This window comes from Scyliorhinus canicula, chromosome 4 (genome assembly GCF_902713615.1).
Source record: "Scyliorhinus canicula chromosome 4, sScyCan1.1, whole genome shotgun sequence".
Classification (NCBI taxonomy): domain Eukaryota; kingdom Metazoa; phylum Chordata; class Chondrichthyes; order Carcharhiniformes; family Scyliorhinidae; genus Scyliorhinus; species Scyliorhinus canicula.
In genome coordinates, this window is record NC_052149.1 from 174,079,981 (window position 1) to 174,095,016 (window position 15,036).

The 15,036-nt window shown below is 48.5% G+C and overlaps 1 protein-coding gene across 9 annotated transcripts in view; it reads right to left on the reverse strand.

Moving 5' to 3' along the window:
• Positions 1–15,036, reverse strand: part of LOC119965174 (E3 ubiquitin/ISG15 ligase TRIM25-like) — a 161,701-nt gene that overhangs the window by 125,980 nt on the left and 20,685 nt on the right. For 6 of the 9 annotated variants that reach the window (XM_038795570.1, XM_038795568.1, XM_038795565.1 and 3 more), the window contains exon 1: positions 5,538–5,689. The exons of 2 other annotated variants lie outside the window; for them this stretch is intronic. The gene's annotated coding sequence lies outside the window, so the exon portion shown is untranslated. Of the gene's footprint in view, positions 1–5,537; positions 5,690–15,036 lie in introns of those variants that run through there. One more of the 9 variants, XM_038795561.1, reaches the window with a different exon arrangement.

The window sequence follows — 15,036 nt, forward strand, 5'->3', positions numbered from 1 at the left end:
AGAAATAAACGCCATAAAGGAGGAGATAAAAATGGAGATAAACGCCATGAGGGAGACACTCAGGACGGAGCTCCACACAATGATGAAGGAGGTGCTGGCGGAAACAATGGACAAAATGCAGCCAACCATCGATGGCCTGGAAAGGAAGGTCGAGGCGCAGGAGAAAACGATTCTGGAGATGGAGAGGGCCGCATCGGACCAGAGCGATAGGATTGCAGCTCAGGAAACCGAGGTGAAAAGGCTGGTAACAACCCAGGGGAGCCTAAGAGGGAAAGTGGAGGACCAGGAAAATAGGTCCAGACGGCAGAATGTTAAAACAGTGGGTCTGTCAGAGGGGGTGGAGGGCAGAGACCCAACAGGCTACGTCACCCAAATGCTGGGCAAGCTAGTGGGAAAGGAGAAATTTCCAACCCCCCCCAGAAATCGACAGGGCGCACAGGTCGCTCCGACCCAGGCCCAAAGCCGGGGACCTGCCCAGAGCGATTATCTTGAAGCTGCACAGGTAACAAGACAGGGGAAAAAATCCTAAAGTGGTCCCGGCAGACGAAATCGTGGGAAGGGAAGATCATAAGGGTGTACCAAGACATTGGGGCGGACCTGGCCAAAAGAAGGGCTGAATTCAACAGGGCCAAATCAGCACTCTACAAAGGTAATGTGCAATTTGGGATGTTATTCCCGGTCAAACTCTGGGTAAGATTTGAGGGGAAGGAGCTGTTATTTTTTTTAAACACCCCAGCGGCAGCGGAGGAGTTCGTTAGAGCGAACAAACTGGGGGAAGAACAGCCACAACGGCCTTCATGAAAGCGACGGGGATGGAAAAGAAAGGAAGAATCGGAACAAAAAGCGGAGGGCAGACCGCAAACAGAGACAATAAGATCACAAACTGTACACACGTGTTTGGTGTACTGCGCGGGACTGTGCTAACTCATTCCCGGGCTCATTCCATCTCTCAAAGCAATGGGGGGAGCGAAGCAAGGTGAATAAGGGTGAGAAAGGCGGACAGGAGGGCGAGACAAGGGCTAGCAAAAGGAACGTTTTACAACACCAGGTTAAAGTCCAACAGGTTTGTTTCAAACACGAGCTTTCGGAGCACGGCTCCTTCTTCAGGTGAATGGAAAGGCTTGTTCCAGAAATGTTTATATAGACACAGTCAGAGATGCCCCGGAATGCGAGCACCTGCAGGCAATCAAATCATCAAAGATGCAGAGAGAGAGGTAACTCCAGGTTAAAGAGGTGTGAATTGTCCCAAGCCAGTTCAGTCGGTAGGCCTCTGCAAGTCCAGGCTTGTTGGTGGGGGCCGAATGTAATGCGACATGAATCCCAGATCCCGGTTGAGTCCGCATTCATGCGTGCGGAACTTAGCTATAAGTTTTTGCTCAGCAATTTTGCGTTGTCGCGTCTCCTGAAGGCCTTGTAGAATGCTGACCCGGAGATCAGAGGCTGAATGTCCTTGACTGCTGAAGTGTTCCCCAACTGGAAGGGAACAGTCCTGCCTGTTGATAGTCGCACGATGCCCGTTTATTCGTTGTCGCAGTGTCTGCATGGTTTCGCCAATGTACCACGCTTCGGGACATCCTTTCCTGCAGCGTATGAGGTAGACTACATTGGTCGAGTCGCACGAGTATGCGCCGCGTACCTGGTGGGTGGTGTTTCCACGTGTAATGGTGGTGTCCATGTCGATGATCTGGCATATCTTGCAGAGATTACCCTGGCAGGGTTTTGTGGTGTTGTGGTTGCTGTTCTGAAGGCTGGGTAATTTGCTGCAAACAATGGTTTGTTTGAGTAGCGCGGTTGTTTGAAGGCCAGTAGTGGGGGTGTGGGGATGACCTTGGCAAGATGTCCATCCTCGCTGATGATGTGTTGGAGGCTGCGAAGAAGATGTCGTAGTTTCTCCGCCCCAGGAAAGTACTGGACGACGAAGGGTACTCTGTCAGTGGTGTCCCGTGTTTGTCTTCTGAGGAGGTCGGTGCGGTTTTTTGCTGTGGCGCGGTGGAACTGTCGATCAATGAGTCGAGCGCCATATCCCGTTTGTACGAGGGCATCTTTCAGCATCTGTAGGTGCATACTCGTGCGACTCGACCAATGTAGTCTACCTCATACGCTGCATGGGCCCCGGAGGAGAGAGAGAGGCACGCAGGCCAGGCGCAGGGGCCCGGGGGGCGGGGTAGAGAGTTGCACGGCATCTAGGAGGGGACCGGGAGGGCCCGGAGGAGAGAGAGAGGCGCACAGGCCAGGCGCGGGGGCGGGGGTAGAGAGTTGCGCGGCGCCCAGGAGGGGGCCGGGAGGAGAGAGAGAGGCGCACAGGTCGGGCGCAGGGGCCCGGGGGCATGAGGGAGAGAGTTGCGCGGCGTCCAGGAGGGGCCAGCAAGGGCCCGGAGGGGGGTGGTTCCGCGCAGCGACTGTTTTGGCCTGGCAGACAGTGGAGAAGTGGCCCTTCTTCCTGCAGCTCTTACAGAGGGCGGAGCGGGCTGGGCAGCGCGGGCGAGGGTGTTTCGCGAACCCGCAAAAGTAGCAGCGGGGCCCCGTGGACCTGTCGGGGCGTCCCGCGGCGCAGGCCTGAGGGAGGTCAGGAGCGGCGGATGGCGTTGGGGAAGCATGCCAGGAGGCCCAGGACGGTGCCGTGCGGCTGGGGACATAGGCGCGGGCGTTTAGATCGGCGACCTCCAGGTAGGTGGAGAGAGTCCGTGCCTCAGTTAAGCTGAGGTCGTCTTTCTCCAGCATCCGCTGGCGGATAGCGGCAGACTGCATCCCAGCCACGTAAGAGTCTCTGATCAGCAGTTCCATGTGTTCCGTAGCTGAAACTGGGAGGCAGGAGCAGTTCCTCCCCAGGATGGCGAGGGCCTGGTAAAATTGGTCTAATGACTCACCGGGGAGCTGTTGTCTGGTGGCCAGCAGATGTCGGGCGAATACTCTGTTGGCTGGTTTAAGGAATTGTCCATTCAGCTTCAGCATGGCGGCATCGTAATCTTTCTCCTCCTTGATTATCGCGTAGGCTGCTATACCCACGCTGGAGTGGAGGATGTGAAGCTTCTGTGCCATGGTGGGGGGGATGGTTGCAGATTCCAGGTATCCTTCGAGACATGCCAGCCAATGTTGAAAAAGCTCTGCAGAGTTCGGAGTTTGCGGGCTGATGCAGAGGCATTCGGGCTTGATCCGGAACTCCATCTTCAAAAAGCTAGCTTATTAAATTGATGAGCCATCAATTGCACGAGAGACGAGTTGCTATACAAAAGTTCGGCTTTAATAAGCTAGAACTTAGCCCTGCGGTTGACTACAATAAAATGGACGACCGCCGGGCGTTCCGACTATTTATACCTCGGTATGGATGCGTGGTTAACTCAGCCTCTCGACCAATCGGAGAGCTGTCACATGACTGGTCTCAACCAATCGGTCGAGAGGCACATGACCGACCAGGGCCAATGGTAAGCCGGAGTTCTGCACCAATGGCAGACAGCTATGCAAATCATATCACCACAGCAGGGTCCACCGCCTGGGTGAGGCTCCTGTACAACGCTCCCAAAGCGAGCGTCCGAACTAACACCACCAGCTCTGAATACTTCCAGCTGCAGAGAGGAACAAGACAGGGCCACCCCGTCCCCACTCTTGTTTGCGCTAGCGATCAATCCCCTGGCGATAGCCCTGCGGGGCACAGATCCACAAGTGGAACCTGACCAGCCTGGTGGAGGAAGTAAGAAGAGACCTTCAAAGGTGGGCTCACTCCCACTCTCTCTGGCGGGGAGAGCGCAGATGATCAAGATGAAAGTACTGCCAAGGTTCCTCTTCCTGTTTAGATCCGTTCCGATCTTCATCCCCAAGGCCTTGTTTCAAAACGGAGACAGTCTAATCATGGTGTTTGTGTGGGGGTGGGGAGGTGGGGAGGTGGGGGGGGGGGGGGGGGGAAGAACCAGAGAATTCCCAAACACTGCAAAGAAGGAAAATCAAAGGGGGCTTGGCCTTACCAAACCCACCATACTACCACTGGGCAGCAACGGCAGAAAGAGTGAGGGAATGGGTAGAAGAACCCGACAAAGATTGGGTACAAATGGAGGAGGCATCCTGTAAAGGAACGGCCCTCCAGGCCCTGGCCACAGCAGCACTCCCATCCTCCTCAACAAGATACACAACAAGCCCAGTGATAGCGGCTACACTGAGAACGTGGAAGTTGAGACAACACTTCGGGATAGCCAAAATGTCTCCCATGGCTCCCATATGCAGCAATCACAGATTCCACCCAGCCATGCTGGATACCACCTTCAAAAGATGGAGGTTGGAAGGGGGCACATTGACAGTCGGGGACTTCTATATACTGGCGACACTAGATGAACTGACGAGGAAGTGGAGGCTAGCAATAGGACAGAAAATGAGACACCTCCAAATAAAACACTTCCTCCGCAAAGAGACAGTAGGGTACCCCGGGGCCCCAGAAGCCACACTACTAGTGGACCTGATAGGCACAAGCAACGAGAAGTGGGGGGGCTATATGGGAAAATATACAGACAGCTACTGGACAGAGCCCAGACTCCAATGGACTAGACCAGACAAAAATGGGAGGACGAACTGGGGAGAGGTAGGATGGGGGCTCTGGAGCGAAGCACTGAGCAGGGTGAGCTCCACCTCCTCCTGCGCAAGGCTAAGCCTAATGCAGCTCAAAGTGGTGCACAGAGCCCACCTGACCATAACCCGAATGAGAATGTGAGCGGTGCCAGAGGGGCCCGGCCAACCACACCTACATGTTTTGGGCTCGCCCCAAGCTTGCTGGGTTCTGGACAGCCTTCTCCGAGGCAATGTCCAAGGTTGTGGGGGTGAGGGTGAAGCCATGTCCAATAGTGGCAATCTTCGGGGTATCGGAGCAGCCAGAGTTACACATGGAGAAGTGGGCCAACACCCTCACTTTCGCTTCGCTAATCGCACACCGGAGAATCCTGCTCGGCTGGCGATCAGCAGCTACAGCTGCAGACTGGCTCACTGACCTTTCAGAATTTCTTCACCTGGTGAAGATTAAGTACGCCACCCGAGGGTCAGAGGAAGGCTTCCTGGATACTTGGGGGCAGTTTGTCAGGCTGTTCCAAAACCTGTTTGAGGTCAGCAACGAGGAATAACCTAATAAGAATTTTTTTTTAAACAGCAATATAGATGAGGTACTAAAAGACTGCGCAACCCAGAGTGAGGGGTGGGGTGGCGGAAGAAAGGTGGGGAGACCACGAGAGATATGGGGGGGGGGGGGGGGGGCTAGCCCCCTTTTTTTCCCATTCTGTCCAGAAAATAAAAGAAAAGCAGAGCCGAAGCCAAGGGGGAGGGGGCGACAACGGGGAAGGGGGAGGAACCATAGACCGATCCAGAGGACAACAAAATGCACGTAGGGTCAGTTAAACGAATGACAAACTAAACCTCTCTGTATAATAAAGGAAATTAGCACGGGCGAGAGAAATATGATGTGTATATATACAACTGTTTTATAAATATGGGAAATGCCAATAAAAAGATTTTTTAAAACAGTTAAAACCAATTTTTGTTTTGTTAATTGAAGAAGCAAATACCTTATTATCCATCTGTACCCTGGAAAGGGCTATTCACCATGGATAAATCCTACCCCTTCACACTATTTCTTCCACTGATGACTTCCTACAACAGTTCAAATGACTGGATTAAAAACGAACTTATCTTTTTCACTGTAAAATTACTAACTGCAGTCCTGGGCAGAATGAGCAATGATACCCCCACATCGCGATCACTTTGGTTGCTATGCTGTATTGTAGGTGTCAACAATGCCCCTGGTGCATCAAGATAACCAATCAGGCAATCAATAAATGAGGTAGCAAATCAGGTAATGAATCAATCAGATAACAATCAGGTAAGTGAAAGAGCTAACACTTTGCACAAAAGTATGAACTTTGACCGAAATGATCAAAGTCAGTAAAAAGGGACCATTCTCACAGTAGCCTTGACAACAATATACCTGATAAAATGGCATAAAGGATGCCTGAAAATTGGGATTTAAAATTTCATAAATTGGGGGGGGGGGTCGCAGGGCTGCAAATTAAGATTCTACCCAGCAGTTCTGCTAGTTATTTAGCGAGAAATGGAAGATGCTGTTCCACTACTTGAAGAAGGGCAGTGAGACCTCCCAACACCCCGGTAAACCAGAAATAGAGCTATTAATTATTCACCTTCACTACCGTTTATGGAATTTTGCTTTTGCAAAATAGCTGCCACAGCTGCCTCAACTGTAAATATAAGATATTAATGAACGTTTAACCCTAACGACTACATGGGAAATATATTATTTGAATTTCTATTGATCAATCCATATCGGATTAAGAATGTTGGATCAACTTTTAGTATGAGTACATAGGTGCAAAATTCACAGGATCATAGAATGATTACAACACAGAGGAAGGCCAATTGGCCCATCATATAGGTGCCAAGAGCAACTCAGCAAATTCCACTCCCCATAACCCTGCATTTTGTTCCGCTTCAGGTTCTTATCAAATTCCTTTTTGAAAGGCATGATCGAATCTGTTTCCACTACACTTACCCACAGTGCATTCTTAATTCTAAACACTCAGTGGGTAAAAAGATTTTTCCTCATGTTGCTCCTTTAGCCAATCGCCTTAAATTGGCATCCTCTGGTTCTCGACCCTTCCACCAATGGGATCGGTCATGACTTTGAACACCCCTATCTTGTCTCAATCTTCTCTTTGCCAAGGAAAACAAACCCAGCTTCCTCAATCTATCAAGTCCCTCATCCCTGAAACCATTCTTGCAAGTCTTTTCTATACCCTGTCTAAAGCCTTCACATCCTTCCTAAGGTGAGTGCTCAGAACTTTGTGTTTTATAACGGTTCTTTATTACTTGTTTGCTTTTGTACTCTGTCATTTTCTAAAGCCCTGCAAACCACTTTCACATTTGGAGATTTCCTCAGGTCTCTATCACTGCAACTCCTTCAGAAGTGTGCCTTTTTACTTTATATTGTGTCTTCTCCTCCTATTTAAAAATTAATAATTTCACACTTCTCTGCATTAAACTTAATCTGTCACCTGTCAGCCCATTCCACCAGTCTCGTGAAGCCTGCCGCTATTTTTGACCTGAATCTCAGGTTTATAAGATGTCCAAACTGGCTTATTCACACCTTTCCTTATTTAAGCAATAAGCAAGTATATTAATAGTTTCCATTCTAGCTAATCATCACAGAATTACACTACAACCCGACTTGAATTTGTTTGCTTTTTCTTGGAGGTGGAAGACAGTAATAGTTTTGCCCGTTTGTTAGTCTGTTTGTAATTATCCCAAAAACCAAAGGACTGATTTTATCCAAAAGTGGTACATAGATTGGGAGGCACGGTGGCACAGTGGTTAGCACTGCTGCCTCACAACTCTAGGGACCTGGGTTCAATTCCCACCTCGGGTGACTGTATGGAGTGTTTTCTTTGTGTCTGCGTGGATTTCCTCCGGATGATCCGATTTACTCCCACAGTTCAAAGATGTGCAGGTTAGGTAGATTGGCCATGTTAAATTGACCCTTATCATGGGTTTGCAGGAATAAGATGGGGATTGAGCCTAGGTAGTGTGGTCGTTCAATGGATTGGTGCAGACTCGATGGGCCGAATGGCCTCCTTCTGCACTGTAGGAATTTTATCATTCCAAGAAGCAGATTTGGATCCTGGAAATTTTGAAAGGACCCATTAACAATATGAGGTAGGGAAAACTGACGATTAATGTTGTGGGTTGTTTTACTTCGAATGCTGTAGATCATCTCAGCTGCTGTGGTGGAATTCATCACAGCTGTCAAAATGTGAGCAGAGTTTTCAGAACAGTTTGTTGGTTGTGGATTAGCCGGAAGCCTTCTCAATGAGATGGAAGCTCTTAATAAAAAGATTTTCTTTTTTCAAATTTATAGCAGGGAAACGTCTTAAGGAAGAGTTACATAATTGTAATAACATTGAGCTAACAAAGCATGGTTCAGGTATATCTACTGAGTATCGCCTTCACTTGTTTAACTTTAAATTTAATATATAGCTTAAGCAACCAATCCATCATTGTGGGACGAAAACCCTTCCATGGGGCGGCCTGTGGCTGCAGCTGAAGCCAAGTATTCAAGCTGAAGTGCTGGCCCTCTCTGAATTCCATGGGGAGGCTGCCTCCAGGCATCTACATTAATTTTCTAGAGGTATTGTAGAGCAGAAACCAACTGGAAAACTTCAGTGACCCTCTGACAGTTGGCCTTACCTGAAGGCCCTGAACAAGTTAAACTGGCTACTCGTCACTTGCTAGCAGGTCGCCTGTTGCACCTCTCAATCACGCTTTCTGGAAAATGGCCCAGAGTTGTGATGGAGCGGGGGATCTGACACATCTACATGTTGATCTTTCAGATTTTGTGTCCTGGAGGGGGTCCACCTTTCAGCCTCCGAATGCTCTCCTCCATTTGCTTTCTCAGGAGTTACATCCTCCGGCCTCAGGGTGCTCCCAGACATCCATCTTCATTTTAATGAGAAACATCTTCAGTTTTAGGAGGTCCATCTTCTTTCTGCAATAGTGGGTCAGTGATTTTAGACGCCTTTCAATATGATGCCCAGATATGAACTATGCGCCATCAGTCCTGACCAACCATGGAATACGATGCAAAACACCTGGTTGCGTAATTAATTAGGTCGGTGCTGGAGAATATGACATGTTTCCCCAACAGTCTGCGCAGCGGGAAACTCTCCGAGTGGGATTTTCTGGATCCTCCTCTTCCACCCCCCCCCCCCCCCCCGCCCCCCCCCCCCCCCCCCCCCCCCCCCCACCACAGCATGTTTTCCAGCGGCAGAGGTGGTTCACCATTGGCCACTGGCAGGATCTTCTAATATCTACCCAGTTTGCGTGGCTCACCCATCCCGCTGTCGGGGTACTTGCCACAGGGGGCGGGGGGGGGTTGCCTTCAGGGACAGAAGATCCCGCCGGCAGGGAGACCCAGAAAATCCTGCCCTCTATGTTCCCATCCCTACCACAGAATGCGCCGGGTGGAGGGGGAGTGTGCAATTCAGGCCTAGGTGATGTGCACAATGCAAAAAAAATAGATGCAGAGCTGTTCCTACAGAAAACTAGTTTTTGCATATCACACACAAAGAATACATTCAGGCAAAGTTAAGTTTTCTTTCCTCGTCTTCAATGAGGGAATTTTCACAGGAGGTGCGCAATAAGTTCAATCATTGTGTAAGTTGATGAGAAAGTCATTGATGTCTGGGTGAGGTGATGAGCAATCCATGGACTCTGTTTTGGTTCCATTCATCATTTCTTTTATAGTGTGGTGTGTTTGACCACAGCTTGCCTGTCAATTCATGTGTATCTCATATTAATCCTGACCTTTAGAATATCAGACAGATATTGTAAATTGTTTTATCTTTCTAATAAAGTTTATTCAAAATTTGCTGGATTTTGTGGCATTTTTCTCTGAGCAAGAACCTTGGGCGCGATTCTCCGCTGCCCACGATGGGTCGGAGAATAGCGGGAGGGCCTTCCCGACATTTTTCCCATCCTCCCGCTATTCTCCCCCCCCCCCCCCATGGCCACCCCACGACACAAATCGCTGCTCACCGTTTTTTACGGCGAACAGCGATTCTCCCCAGGCCGATGGGCCGAGTTCCCAGGCCTTTACGGCTGTTTTCACGAACGCAATCACACCTGCTCTCACCGTTCGTTAAAACAGCCGCCAAGTGCCATCCCGGACAACCATGGCACCGATTGGCACGGCCACACCACGGCCGTGCCAAGGGTGGCATGGGCCTGCGATCAGTGGGCACCGATCGCGGGCAGCGGGTCCAATACCCGCGCACTATTTGATCTTCCGCCGCCCCACAGGATCAGTCCGCGGGGCGGCTGAGGGGCATGACGGCCCGCGCATGCGCGGGTTTGACGCATCTGCGTGATGACGTCATCCGCGCATGCACGGCTGACATCATCGTGCGCGTCAGCCGCCGTGATGCTTGGCGCGCGGACTTAGCGACGGTCGCTAAGCCCGCGATGCCGTGCTTCACGGGGCCGCGCTGCTAGCCCCGCCCGGGGGGGAGAATCGGGTCCTGGGAGGGGGCGCGGAGGCTGCCGTGAAACACGGCCAGTTTCACGGCAGCCTTTACGACTCGCCGCAATTGCGGAGAATCGCGCCCCTTGAATCTAAAACTATGTCTACTTTAAACAAAATCTTATTGGTCCCGAACCTCTGGGACCAAACGTCTGGGGACCTGGATCGTAAATTGTAAAATAAGCAAGTTTATTACTCCTGTACATAACAAATAATTACCATATTATGAGCTCTGCAAAATCCAATCTATTATGAACATAACCAGTGATCAATTTTAAAAAAAATTTAGAATACCCAATTCATTTTTTCCAATTAATGGCCATTTTAGCATGGCCAATCCACCCACTCTGCACATCTTTGAGCTGTGGGGGCGAAACCCACACAGACACGGGGAGAATGTGCAAACTCCACACAGACAGTGACCTAGAGCCAAGATCGAACCTGGGACCTCGGCGCTGTGAGGCAGCAGTGCTAACCACAGCACCACCGTGCTGCCCTTGCGATCAATTAAATTTTGAAGAGGATCAAAATTATTTAAAATTCTTGCCATATTCCCAAAATATAATTTGGGTAAAACTGCATGATACTACATCAATCTTCCAATATAGGCTCTTCAATTTTGAACAGATTCTTTGCACAAAATTCGCAGGTGGGATTTTCCATTGGCCGATGCCGGAATCGGGAAACGCCATTGGGTGGAGTACCTCATTTGCCGAAATTGTGGCCGGCAACGGTTTCACGCCAAATCGTAATTCTTCGGTGCCTCGGCAATGGTGCAAATGCGTTCCAGAATGTGCATACTGTAAATGCCATTGGCATATCATTAGGTTGTCTAGCCCAGTATTCTCCAGGGTCTCTGCGATCTTCCACCTCCAATGGGGCAAAATCCCAATGGCGAGGTTTACGTGTGCTTTTAAAAATCATGAAAGAGGCACCGTGGCTACTAAGGGAGAGAGAGGGGGTAAGTGTCCAACATCGCCATATTTTGCTGACAGTCCAGCCATTGGCCGGGATGCTTTAACCAGGGCTGAGGGGAGTAGCCGGGGGGGGGGGGGGGGGGGGGGGTTAGCATGTGCTCCTCCTCCGCTGATATCACCTAATTGTAAATTTCAGCAGAAACCCCATGATGCACGATCAATGACTACTAAAGCGAGGTTGTAGTCCAGCTGAAGGCTTTAATAAGCTAGATGTTTCCCCCAGCAGCTCAGGTACAGAACGGAAGCTGCTGGGGCGGCACAGGCTCTTATACCCCGCCTTGCAGGGCGGAGCTACCATACAGGCGCGACCAATGGAAAGCATACATTATCTACCAATGGTGTTCCAGCATTACTAGGTACCGTAATACCTCTACACAGACTACCACACCCCACTCATACATTTTAGATAGTCGGAGTAGTAACATGTAACATCAGTGCAGTCGGAGCTTTTCCAAGGAATTTCCTGCCCATGGAGTCTTATAGAGAACTTTATCTTGTATATCTTTCATCTTTAATTTCATTTTTAAGTATTTAGCTAGCATCTTTTAACAAAATGAATCAACTTTGCATTAATTGGTTTTGTTAGAAGTCAATTTCACCAATCCCGGCTCATGGTCATGTCTGTGTGGAGTTTGCACATTCTCCCGTGTCTGCGTGGGTCTCGCCCCCACAACCCAAAGATGTGCACGGTAGGTGGATTGGTCATGCTAAATTGCCCCTTAATTGGAAAAAATAATTGGATACTCTAAATTTATTTTTTAAAAAGAAGTCAATTTTCCATAGTGACTAGTGTGTGGTGATAGAAGTTCTTCTGAAATATTTGCTATGCTCCAATACCCACCCATTATTTGATTTTAAAATTTCAATAAACAGACTGCATTTTTACACACAGACCTGTGATGTTTACTCGGTCCAACCTTATTAATATCAGTCACAATAAATAGCTTACTGGTGAACATATCAGAAACCAAATACATCTTCCGCCAACTTAGAAGGCAGAGCGTATTTAGATAACAGGACCATTTTGTACAGGTTATACTACTGTTTAATGTTACATAGAAATAAAATGACTCAGCAGAAATATAGGCAAAATACTATTTAGTACAATTGGTAAATCACACTTTTTGTTATTACTATGTAAATGTAAAAGAATTGGCTAGCCAACCACTGCTCTTGGGAAAATCTTGTTAACATACAATTGTATCAGTATTATTTACAGAAAGCTGCAAGTCACTCCCAGTGCATAGAGAAAGACAATGGCTGCAGATGCTGATCTTTAAAAAAAGATCAAACAATTTCATTGATATGATCCAGTTATGTTCATAATGATGAAAGCAACAGAAATGTTTTGTTCCAGTCCTAAACTTCACATTAGATGAGACTCTTTTCATCAGACAATTTGAAAACAAATGGCCAATTAATTGACATGTTTAACAACCTGAAAACATATACACATAGATGTAGATTTAAGTATCTAGGCTGGAATCCAATTAATCCATAGTTTTCACCAACTGAATTAAAATGTTAAACGTTGATCTAAAGTGGAAAAGGCAGGCTTCCACTGCGCCTGCCATGCATTTGTCCATTCACTCAACTTATCCAAATCACAGTGAAGCATCTCTGCCTCCTCTTCATCGCTCACTCTCTGTAGCCATGTAAAATGGCCACTTGCAAAGGACCATGGGAATTGTAGTCAATTTGGGACACAGACGGGTACACAGCCTCTGTGTATTGCGCAAAGAAACCAGGCTCGGCTGAAACTTGTATCCATTAAGAGTCAATCACATTTCCCCCAGGACAATAAAGTTTGAATCAAGGAGTTACAACAGTAGCAGACTAACCGGCGCCACAACAGCCCCCCCCCCCCCCCCCCCCACTTATTTGGAAAGGCCTATGTGCCTGGGACACTGATAGCTGCGACCCGCCCAGCTATCAAGGTTCCGCCCCCTAATTGGCTGAGATCGATGAGGGTGATTGAAAACCCTATCAATCCATTGGACCTGAAGTAAGGACTGCCCAAAAGGGTGCGAAAGAGACAAAGGATAAAAAGCCTTTTAGTAGCGGCGGCGCGACTAGGTTTTTTGATGACGGCCGCTTGGCCCATCCGGGCTGGAGAATCGATGCTTACCCCGAGCGGCACCGTGCCGACCACGCCGGCCCCAATGGCGCCGATTGTCCGCTCTGCGGAGAATCGCGTCCCAGCATCGGGGCAGCATGGCATGATTCGCGCAGCCCGCTGGCGATTCTCCGACCCGCCCAAGATTTTTCAAGTTTGATACCAAATTGTTTTGGCAATTTTAAAAGAAGTTTTTTCTGTGATCTGCAATTTTTCATCAGTTTTAAAACTTGCATTAGCCCATTCACAAACCTTTACTCCAACAAGTTTAATTTTGTGAGTCTCTCTGTTCATAATTTCAATATCTGAAACCTGCAGCCTTCGTTGATCTTTTTCTCTGAACTTTCAGCAACATGTCTACATACTTTGAAAGGTTGAGGGCAAAGATTTGCAAATAATATCCAAAATATGATTTCACTGATGCATTATCGCAGGTTAAAGTGGTTTTCTCAAGATCCGATGTTCTCATGCGAACAACTTCAATAAACACACAAAAATATTTCGTTGCTAATAATCAAATCTCAATTTTTTCCAACATGAATTACCTTACATTTCACAGCATTTATCGAGCATCGGCTATTCCTTATCCAGCCTATTTAATTTATACTGATTTCTTTGAATGTTTTCAATCTCTGCAATGATATTGGTTTGTACATAAAACTTCCTGTCATGAGCATGTTTTATAGCATTACTGGAAGCCATTTCCTTCATAATGCTTAAAACGAAAAAGAAACACTTGCATTTATATAGCGCCTTTCACAACCTCAGACTATTTCAGGATATTTTACAGCCAATTAAGTATCTTGACAGTTAATTACTCTTGCGATTTAAGAAATGCGGCAGCCAAATTGCACATTCAGATCCCATAGCAACAATGGAATAAGTAACCTGATAATTGCTTTCCCTTCAGGGACATTAACAGATGTTAATATTCTCACCTAAAAACAAACTAATAGCCATCTTCATCTCGAGGTCAAACAAATAACACACGTTGCCGTGCTGGGATAACGTCACCAACTGCGGCCATGACCAGCAGGACCACGACGCCAACCTCCACCAATTTCTCCAAACCGCCCAAAAAACCAGTCTCACATATAAGGAGAAATGCACTTTCCACACAACCAGACTTGCCATCCTCGGCAACGTCGTAGAAAACGGGGTCCTAGGACCCGACCCTGACCGTATGCGCCCCCTCTTACAACTCCCTCTCTGTTCCAGGGCCCTCAAGTGGTACCTCGGATTTTTCTCATACTATGCCCAATGGGTCCCCCAGCATGCGGCCAAAGCCCACCCACTATTTAAGACTACACTCTTCCCACTGTCAGCCGAGGCCCGCCAGGCCTTCAACTGCATTAAGGAGGACATCGCCAAAGCCGCCATGCGGGCGGTGGATGAATCCGTCCCATTTCAAGTGGAGAGCGACGCCTCAGAGGTCGCTCTCGTTGCCACTCTGAACCAGGCAGGGAGACCAGTAGCGTTCTTTTCTCGAACCCTCTCCGCTTCAGAACTTCGACACTCCTCAGTCGAAAAGGAAGCCCAAGCCATTGTGGAAGCTGTACGGCACTGGAGGCACTACCTCCCTGGTAGGAGGTTTACCCTCATTACCGACCAGAGATCGATTGCCTTTATGTTCGATAACTCGCAGCGGGGCAAAATTAAAAATGACAAAATCTTGAGGTGGAGGATCGAACTCTCCACCTATAGTTATGACATCGTATACCGTCTGGGGAAGCTCAACGAGCCCCCAGATGCCCTGTCCCACGGCACAGTCATCAGAGCCTTGCATAGTGTCTTCACCCTGTTCGGTTTCCCCAGCTACGTCCACAGTGACAGGGGTTCGTCCTTCATGAGCGACGAGCTGCGTCAATACCTGCTTGACAAGGGCA